The 11,222-nt window shown below is 44.8% G+C and overlaps 1 long non-coding RNA gene across 1 annotated transcript in view; it reads left to right on the forward strand.

Annotated features, from left to right (window-relative positions):
• Window positions 1–10,842, forward strand: part of LOC116830607 (uncharacterized) — a 73,261-nt gene extending 62,419 nt beyond the window's left edge. Inside the window, exon 3 of the long non-coding RNA XR_004375041.2 lies at window positions 10,386–10,842. This is a non-coding gene — a long non-coding RNA (uncharacterized LOC116830607). The remainder of the gene's footprint in view (window positions 1–10,385) is intronic.
• The last annotated feature ends 380 nt before the right edge of the window (window positions 10,843–11,222 follow it).

The following is an 11,222-nucleotide window of genomic DNA, read 5'->3' on the forward strand; positions in this document are numbered from 1 at the left end:
CTGCTCAAACCCCCTTCTAAACTCAGCCAGAGTTTCCACCTGCATCTCCAGTCCTCTTATCTTTTCTTCCAGCAGCTCTATCAAGTGGCACTTCATGCAGACAAAACTCCTTTCAGGTGCCCCCTCCAGGACCATGTACATGCCACAGCTACCGCATCCAAGGCCCCCTGATATGGCACATCCTGACCGTCTCTCAAAATTCCGGGCACCCATAACACATTGAGTTCATGACTGTGACACCAGCATATTTCTTCCACTAACTTTTCATAATGGATGGACAGTCATATTGCAGAGCCTGAAGTCTGAGCTGTAAAACAGCAAAGGAAGCAGCAGTGAAATTATCCCCCATATTGCCTCATTATTATTTATTGCACTTCCAGTTTGATCACAGTATAAATGAAGGCAGCAAAGATATTTGGCATTTCAATGTACTGGGCACTGCACAAACCCAGGGAGACAATATCCCTGCCCGAAAGAGCTTACAAATGAATCTGAAGCAAGACAGGAGAATAATAGGAGGAAACAGCTAAGGTGGATAAGGGTTACGATAATCAGATTAGTCGGGTATATGAATTTTCTATGTGTACAACATGGCTATTTGCAGTTTGCGCTTGGAAGAGCCACTTCTAGCTTTGGAAGGTGAGTTCATACTCCATGCCCTTTCTGTCCTTGGGCTTTCAGCTGAGCCTGCCAGCAAGAGTGACAGTTAGTGCCATTGATGATGGTGTGGCATGTAACTTGGGTTTCTGTTCATCATCTTTGCACCTGGTAGCCTAACAGCTATAAGATACAAAAAACTTCCTGTCACCATCAGACTGGGCTAAATCTGAATGGGTGACTTTCAAAGCAAAAGGCTTTGTATGTTGTTGTTAATCAGTCTCCTGAAGTGTCCACTGCCATGGACGATGATCCTTTTCTGTGCTCATGGCTTGCGAACCCTCATTTACAAAATGACTCTCCCATAAAATCTGCCAGAAGGTTTAATAAAGAAATCTGTCATGGCCCAGCTTCTGGACATGAGGGCACATGGAATACAAGATCAGATTCATTAGTTCCCAAGCCTTCAATGGGTTCCCCTCTACCCTCTTTAGCAGGAAAAAATATTATGTAAAATAAAATAAACAAATCAGTGTTGATTAATAAAAGTAATATCAAGAAGCCGCGTCAAAGACTATTCAATTTCAAATTCATTTCCCCTTCTTAATTGTCTGAGAATGTCTGTGCAATGGTATGGGAATATGAATGCCTTGCCATTTCAGTCCTGGGTGAATCTATCCTTTCTGACAGCAAATGCCTCCTGCAGATCATGGCTAGTCGAGGGCATCTGACAGGGAATGGAAAGAGGCTGTGGATGCTTTATGTGAAAGTGTTCCTGGGCAGTGACAAAACTCTCCAGAGAGCATTTTCATTTCCTCTTCATATCCTGCCAAGATGGCTGCAGCCTCAGATGGTGGGTTCCTCTCGTAAGTTCTTTGGATCTGATAGGGAAGGCATCTATCTGCTTGGAGGTTGATGCAGAAGTTACAGTGCACAGACTGATGGGTCCTGTGGCACAATCAGTCGATGTCACAAAGTTTGTGCCTGTGATGCCTAGGGGCTTGTGCCTGCAGGCTGAAGGAACCTGTGGAGAAGCTGACTTGGGTGGGGAAGAATTTGAGGCAGTGGTTCTTAAACTTTTGTACTGGTGACCCCTTTCACATAACAAGCCTCAGAGTGCTACCCCCCCCCAATAAAATAAAAACACTTTTTAATAGATTTAACACTATTATAAATGCTGGAGGCAAAGCGGGCTTTGGGGTGGAGGCTGGCAGCTCGCAATCCCCCATGTAATAACTTCATGACCCCCTGAGAGGTCCTGAGCCCCAGTTTGAGAACCCCTGATTTGAGGTGAAGGGGTAGGCGATGGGAGTGCCGCCTTAGGGCGGACCATGGGCAAGGCCACACCTGGCTGTTTGGGGAGGCACAGCCTCCCCCAGCCTCTGATACTTGCCACCCATGAGCACTGGTAATATGGGGGAGATTATCAGAGATAATGGGGAGGAGGAAAAAGAGAAACTGTAGAAAGAACATCCACAGGCACAATTGGTTATGCAGGAATCCCAGTCACCAGGGAGGGATTGGCAGGCTATGGGTACGGCAGACCCTGTAGTTGGGAAGCCGATTTCAATGTGTTCAACCTCAGGAATGGAGCAGTTTGTTGAAGTCACAGGGAAAGCGAGGATCCATGGAGACCTCAGAGGATAACTGAGGGTGGCCTACAACTTTCTGAACCACACATCATATTCACAATTCAGAGAACAGATTTTCTGTCTTTGGCACTGTTGCATATGAGGGAGGGCAGAGAGGAGCTTGTGGACCTGTTGCAAGCACATTCACTAGGGGAAAGGTATCTGAGAATTATTTGGCTTGAGCAACTTCAGAAAGAAGCATCAGAGTTGGGATCAGGATCTCGGGACTGAGGAGACCCCCTGGAGGAGAGTAATGAACTAGTCACAAGTAAAAAGTGGCTAAAGAAAAGGAAAGAGGTGAGAGAGAGAGGGGTAAATCAAGGGGTTTAGTAGAGTGTCAAGGCAGTCAACAAGGCAGGGATTGCAAGTGTCTGTGACAACCTGAGCCTTTATGTGGATGATAATAATGAAAATTGCAACTTGGAATGTGCGCTGCATCCTGAGTGTGCACCGAAGGTCAGGTGATCTTCCAGTTTTTGAGGGGCAGGATTTGAATTTAGTTCCATAAAATGAATCTGTTGTTCTAGGCATGATGTTTTGGGAGCTCAAAGAGATTGAAGGAGAGGACCATCTTTTTGGTCCATGGGCCCTGATATGCAGGGCCGGCTTTAGGAAGTGCAGGGCCCAATTGGAACATTTTCAGCGGGGCCCTGGCAGGGATGACTAAAAAAAAACTTGCAAAAAAAGGGGGTTGCGGGGCTGGCTGGAGACAGGGGCTGGCTGCAGGCAGGGCAGGGGGTGTTGGGCTGGTGTGGGCAGGCGGTATAGCAGGGGGCTGGCTGGGGGCAAGGGGTGCGGGTACAGAGGGTACAGCCCACCCTGTACAGTAAGTGCCCCTCCCACCTCCCCCACCGGGGTAGCAGCAGCAGCCCGGGGCTTGGCGGCTATTTAAAGGGCCCGAGGCTCCCCTGCTTCTACGCCCCAGCCCTTTAAATAGCCGCGGGAATTCTGGGGAAGTTGGGCTGGGCTCCCGCAGCTATTTAAAGGGCCAGGATGGTAGAAGCAACTGGAGCCCTGGACTTTTAAAATAGCCCCCAGAGCCCCACAGCCCTACCCCAGGGCTCCAGCAGTGGGGCTCTGGTGGCAATTTAAAGGGCCTGGGGCTCCAGCCACCCCAATGCGGCGCACCGGCTCTTGCCAGTATGCAGTACCGGGGCTTGGGTGGGGCCTCTTAGGCGTGGGGCCTGATTCAGGGGAATCGGTTGAATCAGCCTAAAGCCGGCCCTGCTGATATGTATGATGAAGTAGGGGTACTGCTTTATATATTTTCAGTATCACCGAAGAGGGTGATAGAATTGCCAGGAAGGAGTTCATTAGTTGATTTCTGTTATTTGGGTGTGAGGTATAGTCATGTCACCATCTATGGTCCATAACATCTGAAGCTGAGGATAGCTCTTTTTTACTGATGTCATGACAGTTGTGTTTGATATTTTAATTATTTAACTGAAGTGACTGACAGAGCAAAGCAACCTAAAGGGTTATGAGCTAATGAAGCTTACTTACAATCAGTGAGAGATGCCGTTGGCTAAAAGATGTTTATGAGCATCCTCATTTAAGGGTGAAGGAGGCATTTACATTTTTTAGAGAGGAATCAGATAGTCAATGGGACAGGGTGTATGTGAAAGCTACCTCAGTAACCAGACAATGTGCAGTGCAGCCCGTAGAGTTTTCTGACCACTGAACTTGGGGAGTTAGGAAGAGTGGCTTTGACCATGATTATTGGAAATTAAATACTTGTTTACTTATCAGTGCAGTGGGAGTTAGAAATGTTAAAAGCATCTTTATGGGATAAGAAACAGTTTGGGAGTTTTACACATGCCTGATGAAATGGTGGGAACAGACAAAGAGGAGCCTGGTGACCTCTCTAAGACATCTATAATAATCTGATTACAAGCATCATGTAGCATTGCAGAACTATTTGAGCTTCATAGTCAACTGCAAGGTTGGGAACGCATGTAAATAAAGGTCTCAGAGGAAGTTAAGGAGGAAATGGTTCAGTATGAAGGGAGAAATCTGGAGTCAGCTACATTTGCAAAGGACTTCAGGACAAAAGGTGGGGCAGCTTCCTTTGATATATTTGCAAGATGTGAGGAAAGGAAACTGCAGTGGGTTGTGGTGGGGTTACAGGATCATAACACTTGGGCAGATCCATGGAGACCCTGTTGGCATGTTGATGATAGTTCAAGAATATTACAGTGAGCTCTTTCTGGGACAAACCAATCTTTGTTTCTAGCAGCTGGAGTTTTTGGATAGTATCGCAGGATTGGTAGATGAGGAACAGGACTCACTTGTGAGGCCATGAAAAGAGATGGAGGTTCCTGCATCTAGCTTGTCACTGAAGAAGGGAACTTCCCTGAGGGTGGACAGGTTGACTGAAGAATTTTATCAGAAGTTTATGGATCCTCTCTCTGTATCATGCCGTCATGTGCCTTCAATGATGCCTTGACTAGAGGCTCACTGGAATTTTCCTTTTATGAAGGCCTTTTGACTTTTTTGGCCAAAAAAAAGGGGGGATGGAGACCTGGAGTCTATGGGCCTTTTGAACATGGATTACAAAAATTTGGCTTTTTTTCTAGCAAAGAGATTGGGGAAAGTAGCCAGGAAATTATTGCATCCCAGTCAATCTAATACAGTTAAAGGTCACACAGTGGCAGACACTTTGAGTTGTTTGTGGGAAGTATTTGAAACTGGCCGTGGGGAGAATGGGAAGGTTATGTTTTGACTTTGGATCATGCCAAAACTTTTGGTAGAGTGAACTTTGTTTCAATACGGTATTGCTCCACAATTTATTAACTGCCTGCGGGTCTTGCATATTCATGCACTGTGCATCCCTTTGTAAATGGGTGGAGTGGAGAGGCTATACTGATACATGTTGGGGTCAGGCAAGATTGTCCCTTGGGTCCATAATTGTATTGGTTTACTTTGGACTCTTTTACTGTGGGCTATGAATGGTAACAGGGGATTTCAGGGCTTAAATGAGTGGATTAAGGAAGAGAGGAATTTCACCCTATGAATAAAAATTTTCACCCATGTGGATGACATCACAGTACTTCTAGGTAGTACCAAAGATAGGGACATATGTCTGGACACCTTACATAATTCTGCAGTAGGAGCAATGATCAATGGGGGGAGGGATAGCTCAGTGGCTTGAGCCTTGGCCTGCTAAACCCAGGGTTGTGAGCTCAATCCTTGAGGGAGTCATTTGGGGATTTAGTTGGGGATTGGTCCTACTTTGAGCAGGGGGTTGGACTAGGTGATCTCCTGAGGGCCCTTCCAAGCCTAATAATCTATGATAATGTGAAGAAGGGCCAGGTTTCGTGAGTGAGTATTTTGGGGTGCCCTTTTTCTCTTCCAAAGATGTTGCAGATTGTGACCAAGCCCTACCAGAGCTATAGATATAGATATTTTGAGATGCACCTTCAGTGGTGATCCAATAATCGAGTATCCTGGAAGAAACAGTTTGCCTCCTGACAGGCTAAGGTGATGAGGTGGAAGAGATGGACCCTGAAACTGGCAAAAATGGTGATGTGTATTAAAACATTCCTGTTACCTCTTTGCGTTTATGTGGCATTTGTGATTCCTCCTCCTTTTTTCAGATGCTCTAGGACAATAAATGTATCCCAGTGAAGAGAGGTATAGTCTATCATCTAGTTAAAAAGGGGGGCAAGGATGGTATGCCCTGAAACATTCTTGATGGTGTAATTTTTGTGTTTTTAATTTTCAAAGGATTCCTGCAGCTGTGAGTAGAGGGTGACCACTCATTTTCCAGCATTACTGGGAAATGTCAAAGGGAAAAAAAAGGAATAACTGGTAGGGAAAAGGGGATGGAGACCCTAAAAAGATATTCTTGTCTTGCAACAGCCGCACAGCCTCCCTCTTTCATACAACTTGCTTGAAGGTGCATTTCCCATTGGCATGTTCAAGTGACAGCAGTCCAGCACGGTGGCTCACAGTTAGAGCTTGATATACCAGAGGATGTTTCAGGAAAAATTTTCAGACTGACGTTTAGCAGTACTGAATTGCTGAGGAGATTGTCTCATTGGGGCATTGTACCTTTGAAAAAACAGTTCCCTTCAATAGGGCTGCCCAGAGGATTCAGGGGACCTGGGGCAAAGCAATTACGGGGGCCTCTTCCATAAAAAAAAAGTTGCAATACTATAGAATACTATATTTTTATGGTGAGCTCTGCAGGGCCTGGGACAAATTGCCCCACTTGCCCCCCACCCCCTTTCTGGGCGGCTCTGCCCTTCAAGCACAGGGATATAGGGATGGTGGGTACTTCACGGTAAATTGTATCTTAGAGGTAACAGCTAAGGGAAGCACCGAGTAGAAAGACTACGCCATGAAGCCTGCTCTGAATCAGAGGACACAATGGAGTACTTTTCCTTATTCTGCCCCATGAATGTCCACATCTGGGATTTGTGGGCTTCAAAACTGAGAATCCTTCCGTTGCACGGTCAGACATGTGGACAATTGGCTTTTCGGCTTTTGCAGACACAAGGACTGAGCATCTGACTGCCTCAATAAAGAAAGACAGACACTTTCCATGTATTTTCTCTGAGATTCTGGAAGTTGTTAATGCAGTGGCTTAGCTGTTCAGCTTGTCCTCCGGCACAGAACGATGCACCTTCTCATTGTTTGTGAAGTTATTCCGTCACTAGCAAAGGTGGAGAAAAACCGAATGATTTTGGTGGAATGGAGGGTGATCCTCTAGTTTTCAGGACAAAGTGAGTAGGGTAGGATGGGGGGGGTTCAGGTGATTTCTCTTTTCATCTGTGATTTGTTCTGATTGTGACTGTAACTTTTGGGTTTGAAGCTTATATTTCAATAGACATGAAGAAAGACAAAGAGAGAGAGATGGATAGATATACACACTATCTGCAGATAATACAACAGCTTCAGAACAAAAGGGCTCATGATAGCTAAGAGGTCTTTAAAATCAGTGTCAATAGTTGAAATTTTTTAACCTATTTGATTACCAAAAGTCCGATCTTTGGTCAGCCTCCTATAAAAGGGGTTCTACAACTTTTTCCATAGTGAGAACAATATCTTGACAGAGATTCCTGTGTGCCACCTTCTCTGACCTTCCCAATCCTACAGACTTCACCTGTCTTCCCGCTTAAAATCTCACGGACCCCATCTCCCATTCACAGTCACTATGGATCCCTGTGCCAGTTTTTGCTTTTGCTTACGTGGAAAAGTAACAATAGAAAAGTGTTCAATGGATGTTTTAGCTTCTTTTAATACCAAATAGGAGCTGGGAAGAGCCAAGACCATGTGACCAGACAGCTCTCCGCAGAGCACTACGAAGTGCACTGCAGATCACACTTTGGGAACTGCTGACCTATGACAACAATACCTAGAAATTTCCCTAAGATGCAAAAATTGGGAGAAAATTTCAAGTGCTCCAAAATTTAGACAGTTCAAATCCAGGGTCTTTTTATTCAGCAAATCTATACCAAAATTTGGATCCAGATTCAGATTCTGAACATCTCTAAAGTTCAGATCTGTAGTTTGGACTTGGGTCCATCTCCAATACTAACTTAAATTTATGTAACACCATATTCCCATTGAAAAAGCCCCAAAGTGATAAACAGACATATATACAGGAAACATTCCAGTATCAGAATTACTCCATCTATGGAGTGAACTGAAGCAGATGTTTTAATAACACACAGGAACACTGCACAACAATTTAGGACAGGAAGTGAAGAGAAATATCCTATCCAGTTAGAACTACAGGGAGAAATTAGGTAAGCAGTATGGGAGGGGGACTAAATAGGGCAGAGATCATCACAAGGCCTGAGATCTGTTCTTGACTGATCCTTGAATGGCATCTCTGAGCCTCACTTTATCCATCTGTCAAATGGATATTACTATTGTCTCCTTTTCTTTGTAAAATACCTTCAGATCTAACAAATGAAGCATACTATCTGAATGCAAAGTATCATTATTATCAACATCCTCTGTGTAGGAGTTTGGCCAGGACACCAGAGTTAGTATGCCTGAAACAATTCCAGCAGAACTTTATGGCCACAAATGGTCAGGACCTTCTGCAGTAGCTGGGTTTTCCTTGAGGTTACAGATTTCCCATCCATGTACTGATCACACCTGACTCAGCTTTGTTTGGTCCCAGCTTGAAGTGGTATGGCTATGGGCATTGTATGCATTGCTTGCTACATGGAAAACGAGTTTGAAGATGTGTCTTCTAGGCCTCAACATAGCCTTTGATTTGCTTCTTCATCCCTTACAGTGGGCTGATTTCTTGCTTTCAGCACAGGCTGTCAGTTCTTTATCAGATTGGAAAATAATGCTCCAAACTGTATGGCACAACAACGCTGTCATCCATCGTGTTATGCAGGTAGGTAAGGCACCTTGGCAATAAAAAGCTCTGCTGTATTCTAATAATCTTGCTCAGCTCGTCTGTGCAGACGTGGAATAGCCAGAGTGTCTCCAATGGCTTCTGTGGTATGAAATGCTGAAGATGGAAAACATTAGAAAGAGGCAATTGGATACAATACAGGACAGGTGGTGGTGGTGAGAAGGAGGTGATTAGGGGACTGTATCAGAGCAATCTCAGATTGCCAGTGAGAGGGTGCTGTACCTGTATGTGCATGATACATACCCTTTTACCATTGTAGAGTAGGCAGCAAAGACGATTTTAGTTCTAGTGGAAGGTGCTGGACGAAGCACCCCGGAGACTGAAATCCTCTGTTAACCTTCAGAACGGATAAAGCAGGGGGAAGCAGCAGTGCCCAGCCAGTGTGGCTCAGTCCTTGAGCTGGAGGAAGAAAATCTCTCTAGGAAAGAGGGGATAGTACGGTCTCTAGGCTCTGGCACCTCTGCTGTGACTGACAAGAAGGGTGCTCATTAGTGCAAGTTAGAGAGATATGGACACTCATCTCCTAAGAACTGGTCTGAGATCCACCAGACTTGTTTCACAAGGGACACTGAATACCCATCATATGGAAAAAGCTTTTGGTAATTGGTGATCCAGGCTAGATTCATACTAGAAATACAGAACTTTGTCCTATTGCTGCCCCTCTCTGACATCCAGACCCTCAGATTTCTTTGGGCCAAATTCATCTGTGGTGTAACTCCATTGACTTCACTGGAGATACATCAGGAACTAGTTTGTCACAGTAGGCCAAATTCTGCTTCCAGTTATCTCGGTGTAAAACCAGAGTAACTCTATTGATTTCAAAGGCATTACACTAATGTACTTGAAAACAGAATTTAGTCCAATAGACTCTGGTGGAGGAGGACAATCCACTGCTTAGCATGCCGCCCTCTCACCGAAAAGTCATGGGTTCCATCTTTTGCTTTATTCACCCAGGTTTGTTTTTTTGGGGGGGAGAAGGGGTGAGCAATGGGGTTGTCCTGGGTGTATGGAGCAGGGAACTTACTGGTATCTGGCACTGGGAAGATATGGGGTAAATTCTGCTCTGATTGGTTGGCCTTTTCTCCCTCCCCCTTGGTCACTGAGGCTGGTGAACCAGAAACATTTTTTGCCTTGGCCAGCTAAACATCCAGGGCCACTGTTCCACCATAGACTTCCTGTGTGACCTCAAACAAGTCATTTACTCTTTCTGTGCCTCAGTTTCCCATCTATAAAATAAGAGTAGTACTTCCCCAGGAAGTGGCACTCGTACAAGAGCCTAAGATACATAAACTGATGTAGTTGTCTCTCTGGTAGTCAAAATAAGAGACAATGTTCTGCTTTGGAAGTCATATCCACTAGAGTGTTTCATAAAGGCCTCTTCCATTTCCATGTAGAAAAATAAAAGCATACAGCATAAGCCATTTGATCTTTTGCAGTATCCCTGGTACACAGCATAACAAAAGATGCTTGATGCAGCGTGAGAGCCATACAGGAGGAAAGGAAAGTGTGAAGGCAAAAGAAAGTGTCTTGAGGAGGGAGCTCCATATCCATGGAGCAGCCCATGTCAAAGAGCAGCCCTCCCCTGTAGTAGAAAACCCAGAGGAAAGGAAGGAGACATAAGGTCAATGATGGAGTTTCAAAACAAGTGGGAAGGAGGAGCAGAAGTGAATGGTTAAGTGTAAAGAGGGATAACACCAAATTCACTTGTTATACCAGCAATTATCTGATTGGAATTCATTATAAACCCAAACCAACAATTTTTTTGTTATCCTCAGAACTCCCACCTGCCTTTCTTACCCCCATTTCAGTGAAGAGAAAGAGAGCCACTCCAGCTGTGCGGGGGAGGTTGGTGTGGAACCAACACGCCGAAAGAATACTACTAGACAGTGCCACTTATCTAAAATGCAGTGCTACTTACATGTTTACTGAAAAGAAGAAAGAGATGATTGCAGAGCTAAACATTGGAGAGCATCCGATCACAATGCTGATAACATTCAAAGGGTCTATTGTAGTGAATTTTTGTAGTCTTTATCTAAAGATGATGAGCAGGGAGGTAATGAATGACAATTTTCAGAGATTTTTCAAAAGTGCAAAATTCACAAAACACTCATTTGTCTCTCTCCACTTCTATTCTAAGACCTGGTCCATATTGGGATTCCAGTCACATGGCTAATGGCACCATTGTAAAGCCTCTAGTGTAGACACAGCCAGGGTACACTTGTGCAACATGGTTTTTAGCAGTGCAGCATTTCAGGGCTTGTCCAAACTAGGGAAATTTGCACCAGTGTAGGTACCGTAGTGTAGTAACATCAGTGCAACCCCACATCATAGGCATGCTGTGTGGGTACAAAAGGGAATTTGCACTGAGTGCAACTTGCCTCAGTAACTTAATGGGGTGAGTTGCCACAGTGCAAGCCTCATCTTATGCCAGTGTAGTGCACCACACAGGGCATTTGCAATGGTATAGTATAGTGGGTGTAACAAACAAAAAGAAGAAGAGCCTATTATAGACAGGGTCCTATTGTAGTTTCAAACCTGGGTAAAACTGGACCACTGTAAACAGTGTCCATGTTAGGGTTTTGCACAGGTGCAGCTACTCTAGCAACTGAGAT

This window comes from Chelonoidis abingdonii, chromosome 3, assembly GCF_003597395.2.
Source record: "Chelonoidis abingdonii isolate Lonesome George chromosome 3, CheloAbing_2.0, whole genome shotgun sequence".
NCBI lineage: Eukaryota > Metazoa > Chordata > Testudines > Testudinidae > Chelonoidis > Chelonoidis abingdonii.